Below are 12,681 nucleotides of genomic sequence, written 5' to 3' on the forward strand. Positions count from 1 at the left end.
AAGGGAATTCCAAGTTGAAACATCAAGAGGTTTGGCCAAAGAATATGAGTTAAAATGTTTTTTCAAGATATTTACTCTCTGGTAATCGATTACCAGAGGATGTAATCGATTACCAGTGACCAAAATGATTTAAAACTATTTATAACAACTATTAGAAATTTGAATTCAAATTTTACAATGTGTAATCGATTACACTTGGATGGTAATCGATTACCAGCAGTTATTGAATGTTTTGATTCAAATTTTAAAGCCTGTAATCGATTACACAAACCTTGTAATCGATTACCAGAGGAGAATTTCAGAAAATAATTTCCAAGAGTCACATCTGTTCAAATGATTTTCTATTGGCCATCAAAGGTCTATTTATATGTGACTTGGAACACGAATTTGCTTAGAGTTTTTCAGAATAGAAAGGTCTTATCACCAAGGAAGGGTTGTCCTTGTGTGGTTCAGAACTTGTAAAGGGCTTTTGCAAGATAGTGGAACTCTCAAGCGGGTTGCTTGGGGACTGGACTTAGGCACAAGGATGTGGCCGAACTAGTATAAATCTGAGTTTGCAATCTTTCTTCCCTTAAACTCTTTTGTTGTTTATTGCTTATTGCTTCTATTCAATAAGTTTAATTTGCATAATTATTTAGGAGTTCATTTTGAAAGAAATCTTGGGATTTGGGTTAAAATCAAAATAGAATTTTTAATTAGGAAAAGTTTGTGATATCTTAATTCAACCCCCCCTCTTCTTAAGATATCTGAGGCCACTTGTCCAACAAGTGGTATCAGAGCTTCATTCTTGTATAAAGTTTAGAAGCTTCAAGAATAATGGCCTCATCAAACTATTTATTTTCTGAAGGGAATTCAATAAATAGGGCTCCTATTTTTAATGGAGTGGGTTACCATTACTAGAAAACCCGTATGCAAATTTTTACAGAGGCAATAGATTTAAATGTTTGGGATGCAATAGAAGTAGGGCCTTATATTCCCACCATGGTTGCTGGGAATACAACAATAGAAAAGCCTAGGGAAGATTGGAGTGAGGAAGAAAGAAGACTAGTACAATACAACTTAAAAGCCAAAAACATAATTACATCTGCCCTAGGAATGGATGAATACTTTAGGGTATCAAACTGTAAAAGTGCAAAGGATATGTGGGATACCCTACAAGTAACACATGAAGGCACAAAAAATGTTAAAAGATCTAGGATAAACACATTAACTCATGAATATGAACTATTTAGGATGATTGCAAATGAAAGTATACAATACATGCAAAAGAGGTTCACACACATAGTAAATCATCTTGCATCCTTAGGGAAAAATTTTCAAAATGAAGATCTCATAAATAAAGTATTGAGATGATTAAGCAGAGAATGGAAACCTAAGGTAACAACCATTACTGAATCACGGGATTTATCTAAAATGTCTCTTGCTACACTATTTGAAAAGTTACAGGAACACGAAATGGAACTATTGAGACTAAATCAACACGAAGAAAATGATAAGAAAAAGAAGGGAATTGCTCTTAAAGCTTCATCTTCAATCCAAGAAGAAAGTGATAAAGAAGACTTAATTGATTTGAATGAAGATGATGATCTTAGCCTTTTTGTAAAAAGGTTCAACAAGTTCTTGAAATTCAGAGGAAACCAAAGGAGACCAAATTTTAAACCTAAAAGAAGGATAGAAGATTCATCCTCTACTCTAAAATGCTTTGAATGAAATCAACATGGACATCTGAGGGTCGATTGCCTAATCTTCAAGGAAAGAATGGAGAAATTTGAAAAGAAAAATTTTAGTGAAAAGAAGATGAAAAAGGCCTACATCACATGGGATGACAATGATATGGAATCATCTGAGGATTCAGAAAATAAAGAGATAAACCTTTGTCTAATGGCTAAAATTTATAAAAGCGATGAAGAGGTAACATCTTCAAATAACAATTTATCCATTTCTTTTGATGAATTACAAGATGCATTTGCTAATTTGCATAGAAAATCAATTAAACTTGCAAAGTTAGTTTCATCTTCTAAGAAAACAATTTCAAATTTAGAAAATGAAATTTCAAAATTAAATAAAGAATTAGATCATCTTAAAACAGAAGTTTCAATTTCTAAATCAAATGATAAAGTTTATGTCTCTACTATTCCTGATGAAAAAGTAATATCTGATTCATGTAAATGTTGTAGCAAGTATGAAAAAGAAATTAAAGATTTGTAAAACTCACTTGCTAAATTTTCTATTGGTAAAAATAATCTAGATGTCATATTAGGAAAACAAAGATGTGTCTTTGATAAGGCAGGAATAGGATATAAACTTGAAAAACAACAAAAATTTTACAAAAATTTCTTTGCCTCCACACAAAAATATAATTCTTCTTTCATCACTTGTTTTTATTGTGGAAGAAAAGGGCATGGCACATCTACATGTTATTTTAAGAAATATTGCAACAATATCAAAATGATATGGGTCCTAAAAGGATCTTTAGTTAACACTAACACACAAGGACCCAATAAAGTTTGGGTACCTAAGTCACAAACTTGATCATATAGGTATCTTTGAAGAAGAAATGGTACATAGACAACGGTTGTTCAAAACATATGATGGGAGATTCATCAAAGTTCACACATATCTCTCCCAAGAAAAGCGGGCATGTAACTTATGGTAACAACAACAAAGGTAGAATTCTTGGAGTTGGAAAAATAGGTATGAATTCTTCAAACTCCATTGAAAATGTTCTACTTGTTGAAGGCCTTAAGCACAACTTGCTTAGTGTTAGTCAATTATGTGATAAAGGCTATCTAGTATCATTTGATTCTCAAAAATGTCTCATTGAACATAAACATGATACTAATATAAAGCATATAGGGTATTGAGTCAACAATGTTTATATGATAGACTTAAGCCAAAAATTAGATAATAATAAATGTTTTCTTAGCAAAGATGATGATCCATGGCAATGGCATAAACATATTGCTCACATAAACATGGAACACTTAAATAAATTAATTTCAAAAGATTTAGTTGTTGGTTTGCCTAAATTGAAATTTGAAAAAGATAGACTGTGTGATGCATGTCTAAAGGGAAAACAAACTAGAGTTTCTTTCAAATCCAAAAACATTGTTTCTACTACTCAACCATTACAATTGTTACATATGGATTTGTTTGGTCCCTCTAGAATTATGAGTTTTGGTGGAAGCTATTATTCACTTGTCATTGTTGATGATTATTCTAGATATACTTGGACACTATTTATCACTCATAAGAATGATGCATTTCAAGCATTTAAGAAACTTGCAAAAGTTATTCAAAATAAGAAAAATCTCAAAATCATATCTATTAGGAGTGATCATGGGGGTGAGTTATAAAATAAAGAATTTGATTTATTTTGTGAAAAGCATGGCATTGAACATAATTTTTCTGCACCTAGAACCCCTCAACAAAATGGAGTTGTTGAAAGTAAAAATAGGTCTTTGGAAGAAATTGCTAGAACCTTATTAAATGATTCTCCTCTTCCAAAATATTTTTGGGCTGAAGCCGTTAATACTACATGCTATATCATGAATAAGGCTTTAATAAGACCCATTTTAAAGAAAACCCCATAAGAACTGTTCAATGGTAGAAAACCAAACATCTCACATCTTCATGTTTTTGGTTGTAAATGTTTTGTATTAAACAATGGAAAAGAAAACTTAGGAAAATTTGATGCTAAGTCAGATGAAGGAATTTTCCTTGGATATTCTTTGCATAGTAAAGCTTATAGAATATATAATAAGAGAACAATGACAATTGAGAATCAATTCATGTTTCCTTTGATGAGTCTAATGCTATTTCTCCAAGAAAGAATATTTTAGATGATATTACAGAATCTTTAGAACAAATGCACATTCATGGACAAGATTCTAAAGGAAAAGGAGAAGGAAGCAATGAAGATCCACCAGTAGAAGTCAAAGCAAATAATGATTTTCCAAGAGAGTGGAAAACTTCAAGAGATCATCCCCTTGACAACATCATTGGTGACATCTCAAAAGGGGTAACAACTAGACACCCTCTCAAATATTTATGCAATAACATGGCTTTTGTATCTATGATAGAACCTAAAAATTTAAATGAAGCCATAATGGATGAAAATTGGATAATAGCTATGCAGGAAGAACTAAACCAATTTGAAAGGAATGATGTTTGGGAGTTAGTTGAGAAACCTGAAAACTACCCTATCATTGGAACAAAATGGGTTTTTAGAAATAAATTAGATGAAAATAGCATAGTTATAAGGAATAAGGCTAGATTAGTCGCCAAAGGATATAATCAAGAAGAGGAAATAGATTATGAGGAGACATATGCTCCAGTTGCTAGATTAGAAGCTATCAGAATGCTATTAGCCTATGCATACATAATGAATTTTAAGCTTTATCAAATGGATGTAAAAAGTGCATTCTTAAATGGCTTTATTCAAGAGGAAGTATATGTTGATCAACCCCCTGGATTTGAAAACTCAGACAAGCCTAATCATGTTTTTGAATTAAAAAAGGCTTTATATGGCTTAAAGCAAGCCCCTAGGGCTTGGTATGAGCGTCTGAGTAAGTGCCTTTTAGAAAAGGACTTCTCTAGAGGCAAAGTAGATACTACTCTTTTCATAAAGAGAAAATCACATGATATTTTATTGGTTCAAATTTATGTTGATGATATTATTTTTGGATCTACTAATGAATTATTGTGCAAGGAATTCTCTCATGACATGCAAAGTGAGTTTGAAATGTCAATGATGGGAGAACTTAATTTTTTTCTTGGATTACAAATTAAACAAACCAAGGCTGGAATTTTTGTCAATCAATCTAAGTACTGCAAAGAGTTAATTCACAGATTCGGCATGGAAAATGCTAAGCACATGGCTACACCAATGAGCACTGCTTGTTATTTAGATAAAGATGAAATCGATCAGTCAATAGATGTTAAGCAATATTGAGGTATGATCGGATCTCTTCTTTACTTATCTGCTAGCAGACCTGATATAATGTTTAGTGTGTGTATGTGTGCTAGATTTCAATCAAATCCTAAACAATCACATCTTAGTGCCGTTAAAAGAATTATGAGATATTTATTAGGCACTATGAATATAGGTTTATGGTATCCTAGGAATTCCACATGCACCTTAATAGGATACTCTGATTCAGACTTTGCCAGTTCTAAAATAGATAGAAAGAGCACAAGTGGAACTTGTCAATTTATTGGATCTGCTCTAGTCTCTTGGCATAGTAAGAAACAAAATAGTGTTGCTTTATCCACTACAGAAGCGGAATATATTTATGTCGGCTGTTGTTGTGCACGGATTTTATGGATGAAGCAACAACTCTTTGATTATGGAATCTTTCTTGACCATATACCTATTAGGTGTGATAATACAAGTGCAATCAATCTTTCCAAAAATCCAGTTCAACATTCTAGAACCAAGCATATAGAAATTAGACACCATTTTTTAAGAGATCATGTTCTAAAGGGAGATTGTGTGCTAGAATTTGTTGATACAAAGAACCACCTTGCTGATATCTTTACAAAACCTCTCCCCAAAGAAACATTCTTTGCCATTAGAAGAGAATTAGGCCTCTTTGATGTTAGTAATTTGTATAAATAAGGATTGTTTGATTGATTGAAACATTTATGCATAATGATTGATTGATTGTATATGATTCTAAGATTTTGATTGTGTTTGATTAGTGTTATTGTGTGATTGATGCTTTTTGATTGAATTAAATGAATATTAGTATTGATAATTAACATAGATAGATGTTTTTAGCATAGACATAGCTATTCATTGAGGAAACAACCTAGATAGTGTTCTGGTAATCGATTACCATTACGTGTAATCGATTACACAAGAACAGATAGCCTGTAATCGATTACAACATCCTATAATCGATTACCAGAAGGCTAAGTACTCCTGTAATCGATTACCATGCCTTGTAATCGATTACAACAGGTCATCCTCTATATATATTGCACCTCAGCAGCTGCAGACTGCGACATTCTCGACCTTGACGGCGCCCTTCTCCTAAATTCTTCAAGTCTTCATAACTCCCTCAATTCTTAACCAAATCACGTCCCACAAAGCCCAAACTTCATCATTTTCAATCCTCCTTTGATTCAAACGATTGAAATCTGCAAAAACTTCCTCAAATGGCTGAATCATTGAAAAAGCAAAAGGGTTCATCCACTTCCTCCACCGCTGCCGCCCATCGACACCACAGACCATCTGAAGCACCCACAACACCACTTCCCCCTTCCTTGTCATCTCCATTATCATCTACTATATTTTCTTCAGATGATCAACGTCTACGGTACACTTCTCAATTTTCTTCTAGGATCATCTTAGACCCTAAGTACCTAGACATAGACTTCTTTAACGATGAGACATTTGACTGTTATCAAGTGTTTCAAAACTTTGGATTAGTTGATTTTATGTCCTTAAAATTGCCTTATTATCCTGAACTAGTTAGAGTCTTTTACAGTAATTTAAAAATTTAGGATGGTACAATTCGCTCTGAGGTGCATGGTATTTCTATGATTATTGATCAATCTCTGTTCTTTTCATTAACTAAATTACCCAGTCAAGGTGCACCTTTTGAGGGCACCATTGTTGATGACTGGAAGTTTGACTATTCTAGTCATGATGCTCGTCGTATGGTCTGTAATGACCAGGCTGATATGACCGGTAGATTGCTGGTCGGATCATTAACCTTTGATTGTCGCATCATGCATTATATCAAGCCTTTGAGGAGGACTTGATTTTGATGTGGGCTTTCCTTACCGATCGTCAGATCAACTGGGCTCACTTGGTTAGGTATTGAATGCATAAGGCATTACAGGCCAATGCACCTCTTCCGTATCCTTAATTGGTCACCCTTTTTCTCCGTCATTTTCAAATTCCTCTTGATGGTGAACCTTTCGTTCAAGTCAAGAGATCTTTTGCCATTGGTGCTGGTGCAATAAATTCATTTGGTTACCATAAGGATCGTGATGGACAGTGGCTGAAGAAGGACATGCAACCTCTGTAAGACAAGCGTACTCCCTCTCCTCCGCCTCAACAAGATTATTCCTCAACCTTTATGAATGAAGTTCTTTCGAAATTACGGGGCCTCCGCACCTATGTTGGCGAATGCTTTGATTCTTTGGATGGTCGCTTTGAAGGAATGGATACCCGTATCACGCAGCTTGAAGAGGATGTGAGTTATCTTCATCGGTGCTTCGACCTTCCACCAACTTCCTAGTTTTAGATTATTATTATCTTTTATTTTAAGTCGTGTATTTGGCTATGCCTTTTTAGTTATCATTTTCTGAACTTTAGTTACATTTCGGTATTTAGCACTTAGTCTTTTATGACTGGATTATATTTGGTTTTGACTTATGAATGATTATGTGAACTTTAGTTATATTTGATTATTATTCTTTCGCCTTGTGTTGCTTACCACGTACTTTGGCTTTTTGATGTTGCCAAATGGGGAGAGAAACGGGGTAGTTTAGAAGCTTAGAAAGCTTAGAAATCAAGAGATCATTAATTCCAAAACATAGGGGGAGTATGGAATGAGTGAACATAACGTTATATCTTGCATATATTCTATCTTGTATCTTGATTTCAGGAATTAAATTGTCATCATCAAAAAGGGGGAGATTGTAGAAGCAAAGACTTTGATATTTCGATGATGCCATGTGATCATGTGCTTCTCAAGATTAATTCCAGAGGATCATGTGCTTCTCAAGTTTAATTCAAGACAGGAATCCAAGAAATTCAAGATACATCATCAAGAAAATCTCTAGAGACTTAGGAAGGGAATTCCAAGTTGAAACAACAAGAGGTTTGGCCAAAGAATATGAGTTAAAATATTTTTTCAAGATATTTACTCTCTGGTAATCGATTACCAGAGGATGTAATCGATTACCAGTGGCCAAAATGATTTAAAACTATTTATAACAACTATTAGAAATTTGAATTCAAATTTTACAATGTGTAATCGATTACACTTGGATGGTAATCGATTACCAGCAGTTATTGAATGTTTTGATTCAAATTTTAAAGCCTGTAATCGATTACACAAATCTTGTAATCGATTACCAGAGGAGAATTTCAGAAAATAATTTCCAAGAGTCACATCTGTTCAAATGATTTTCTAATGGCCATCAAAGGTCTATTTATATGTGACTTGGAACACGAATTTGCTTAGAGTTTTTCAGAACAAAAAGGTCTTATCCTCTCAAAAGCAAAATCATCTTATCCTCTTAAAGAATTCCTTGACCAATACACTTGCAATTGAATAAGGAATTATTTGAGTGCTCAATTGTTCAATCTATCTCTTTCAAGAGAGATTTCTTCTTCTCTTCATCTTATTTCTGAAAAGGGATTAAGAGACCGAGGGTCTCTTGTTGTAAAGCAATTTGAACACAAAGGAAGGGTTGTCCTTGTGTGGTTCAGAACTTGTAAAGGGCTTTTGCAAGATAGTGGAACTCTCAAGTGGGTTGCTTGGGGACTGGACGTAGGCACAAGGGTGTGGCTGAACTAGTATAAATCTGAGTTTGCAATCTTTCTTCCCTTAAACTCTTTTATTGTTTATTGCTTATTGCTTCTATTCAGTAAGTTTAATTTGCATAATTATTTAGGAGTTCATTTTGAAAGGAATCTTGGGATTTGGGTTAAAATCAAAATAGAATTTTTAATTAGGAAAAGTTTGTGATATCTTAATTCAACCCCCCCCTTCTTAGATATCTGAGGCCACTTGTTCAAAATGAACAACCAAGTAGATGTACCCTCTACTTGAAGCGAACCACAAGGGATGTACCCTCCCTTGTGTTCACTATTACAATCAAGAAGCTACCCGCTTCTTACACAGAATTCTCAGACGGTTAGTTCTTTGAATTCAGTGTTTGGACAAAGAATTCTCAGACAATTAGTTCTTTGAATTCTTTGTTTAGGGAATCAAAAGAATTCTGAGACGGTTAGTTCTTTGAATTCTTTTGGCAACAGGGAGAAGGAAAGAATCAAAAGAATTCTCAGACGGTTAGTTCTTTAAATTATTTTGGCAAGAGGGAGAAGGAATAAAGAAGAAGAATAGCACAAGTTTTTGGCCAATGAAATTTTCTTGAATAAAGAAAGTATTAAACAGAAACTTAGAAGAATGCTTTGAATGAATGAAAGAAATCTCTTTCAAAGAACCTCTGTTTAAATTCGTGCAATGGTCACATATTTATATTCATTTGATGACTCAAGTTAAAGTTTGTGACTCTTGGCAATTTCTTCAAAACTAATCACTCTAAAAGTTGTGACTTTTTTTTTAAAACTAGTCACTTTAAAAATTGTGACTCTTTTGAAAACTAGTCACTTTTGAAAAAATCTTCAGAAACTAATCACTTTAAGAGTTATGACTTTTGGTAATTTAATTTTCAAAAATAAGTCACTGGTAATCGATTACCATTATAGTGTAATCGATTACACATCAACAGATATGACTCTTCATATTTAAATTTAAAAATCAAAACATATAGAAACGCTGGTAATCGATTACATATATTGTGTAATCGATTACACAAGTTTGAAAATGTTTTATCACAAGTTGTGACTCTTGAAATTTGAAATCTCAATGTTCAAAAACATTGGTAATTGATTAGTGCTTTATAAATCAGTTTGAAAAGAATGTTGGCTACTGGTAATGAATTACTGCCTTCTGGTAATCGATTATCAGAGGGTAAAACTCTTGGTAAAATATTTTTCTTTGAAAAATTCTCTTGAACAAAATTGTGCTATTCAATCTTTTCTTTTGAAAAAATATTTTTATACTTATCTTGATGCTTTTCTTGAAGTTCTTGCATATCTTGAGTCTTCTCTTGAATCTTCACTTGAATCTTGATTCTTGATTGAACGACTCTTAATTCTTGAAACTTGCTTGACTCTTGATTCTTGACTTGAGTCTTTGGTATCATCAAAATAAACTTGGAAAGCATTGCTTCCACAATTAGCTTCATTCGCTGCCCCAAGTTTTTGCAAGGTGGTTACTTCCAAACTTTTGACCTTGACTGGGTAAAACCTTTTTCTTAAAAGACTGCACTTGGTTCAAACCCATGTTCCAAAGAATAGAAATTTTGATCATCAATACTTTGACAATCTATCATAAAGGAGATATGATGAATAAGCAAGATATACTTACGTGATGCATGACAAATGTATTTATGAGATCGACACAAGATGCTCGAAAGACCATGTGTTGGGTACCATGTTCACATGATTTTTTATCATTTGTAGGATAGATGAGTTTATAACCACAACATGGTTTGTTTATAGCTTTCAGCATAGTACCCAACGCATGTAACCAAGAATGCAGTGTAATCTTTTGCGCTTCATTGTGACTTTGGAGATACAGAGGAGAATGCAAGGCATGAGAAAATATATGTTAGGATCATGCATGAGTGAACATGGCATGTGAATGATGATGACAAAATGTATGATATGAGTGAACATGGCATGTGAATGATGACGACATAATGTATGATGATTGTCTAAAAAAACATGCAAAATGGATATGTATGAAAATGCAATGACTTATGCGAATGCAGTGCATGATTATGATGAATGATGAATGTGTAAATGATATGTCCATCGCAATGCTATGAAGAGACACATGATGTGATCAAGGAAACAAGGTGGGGTGAGTCTGCTCCATGCTTTTAATTCAGGAACCTGGCGAAAAAGGGTCTAAAATTTCACTATCCAATGACAACTTCCAAGGGTAGTTTCATGTAACCTCACTGGCCTCTAGAGATATCATTCTCTTGAGTAACAACATTGCAGTGATAGGGACTACTAGTGGCAATGCATCACAAAAAGAGAAAAACTCTAAATGAGGTTTCACTGTCGTCAAGCAAGTCGGAGAACCTACATGACCACAGATCAACCTCCACTACCTATGGCTCACACAGACCTAGGTATAGTGCCCAATATCTCAAAGTGTGTGCAAAATGTGTAGGTGTCGTATGTAAACAAAAAAACCTAAGAACTACCCAACCCCACCTACAAAACGACTAGAAAATTCCAAGGCAGATACAACAAATATAGCACATGTCATCTATCCTAGGATTCAATGGCACAATTTACTTCTAACTACGAAAGTGATAAAAAGACATAAAGAAGTAACAATGTAGCGAAGGCTATATACAAGCATAAGCGAAACAAAGAAAAACAGAAACAAGATCAAAGTAAAACCATGAAAAGAATGGTAGTAGAATGAAACGACAAATAATGGGAGCTCAACGAAAAGATAAAAGAAAAAGGAAAAATAAATAAAGAAAAAGTCACGATAAAATTGCATGCTCAATTAAATGGCTCAAAAATCTAATTTTTCCCCGATGGAGCCGCCATGTGTCGCAACATGGGCCATGATAGGACGACGATAAAAAAAGATAAAAAGAGGTCTTCCAAAAAGGAAAACTAGGGGAATCGCTACCAACATTTATTTCAGGAAAATGTCGGGAAAACCAAAATGGATAAGGAATAGTCTACAGTTTGAGAAAAAGGATTCGGGAGTTGTTTATGCACAGGGAAAGTGTTAGCACCCCACCTGGGTGTACTAAAAATAATGCAAGTTTTTAATCATTTATTTTCCCTTGAGAACATGAGTTATGTTTATCATATTTTTTGTTTATTTAGAGAAAGAAAGCAAATTTTTAATTTTTAGGAAATGTTAGTGCTTAGCTCTACTGAGTGTTTAAAAGATTGGCTAAGATTTTGTTAAAACATAAGCACTTAGACAATGAAGGAAAGCTGGAGTTGCTGCACATGATGTCCAACGTTATGTCAAGGAATCAGATCGGGCTGCACAATGCACAAGGCAAGATAAAATGTCAAATGAAGAATTGAAGCTGCAGGATCCACGATGTCGGATACAATGTCCAGGACATCCTGCCCGAAAATACTGAACACATAAATCTGTTATATCTTTAACAGAGTGTGCAGGATCCACGATGTCGGACACGATGTCCTGACATCCGGCCCGAAAATACTGGACACATAAATCTGTTATATCTTTAACAGATTAATGTGCAGTTAGCAACAGATTTGGCGATCTATCTTTAGGAACGAATTAAAAGATAATTAAAGTTCGAATTACAAACTTGAATAGTTCGTTCAGGGATTAAAGATTAAAGATAAAAACTAAAAGATCAAACTGTATCTTTTAGATCTTTAAGTGCAGATTTTCAGGAAAATGATAGATCTCATCCAGCACAAGTAGTTGCAGCCCAGAAACGCACACTGCTATATAAACATGAAGGCTGCACGAGTTTTCTACCAAGTCCGGGATTGAAGAGTTATTTTGTGAGTTTTGGGACTTGAGTGTTTTGTGAGCCACCTTGATGTCACCCTAACATCAAGTGTTGGACCTGAGTGTGTAGAGTTGATCTCTATAGTGTGTGGAGTTGATCTCTATTGTTCAGAGAGCAATCTCTGGTGTGTATTCGATTTAATTGTAAACACGGGAGAGTGTTTGAGAGGGAGTGAGAGGGGTTCTCATATCTAAGAGTGGCTCTTAGGTAGAGGTTGCACGGGTAGTGGTTAGGTGAGAAGGTTGTAAACAGTGGCTGTTAGATCTTCGAACTAACACTATTTTAGTGGATTTCCTCCCTGGCTTGGTAGCCCCCAGATGTAGGTGACGTTGC

This window comes from Glycine soja, chromosome 20, assembly GCF_004193775.1.
Source record: "Glycine soja cultivar W05 chromosome 20, ASM419377v2, whole genome shotgun sequence".
NCBI classification, from domain to species: Eukaryota; Viridiplantae; Streptophyta; class Magnoliopsida; order Fabales; family Fabaceae; genus Glycine; species Glycine soja.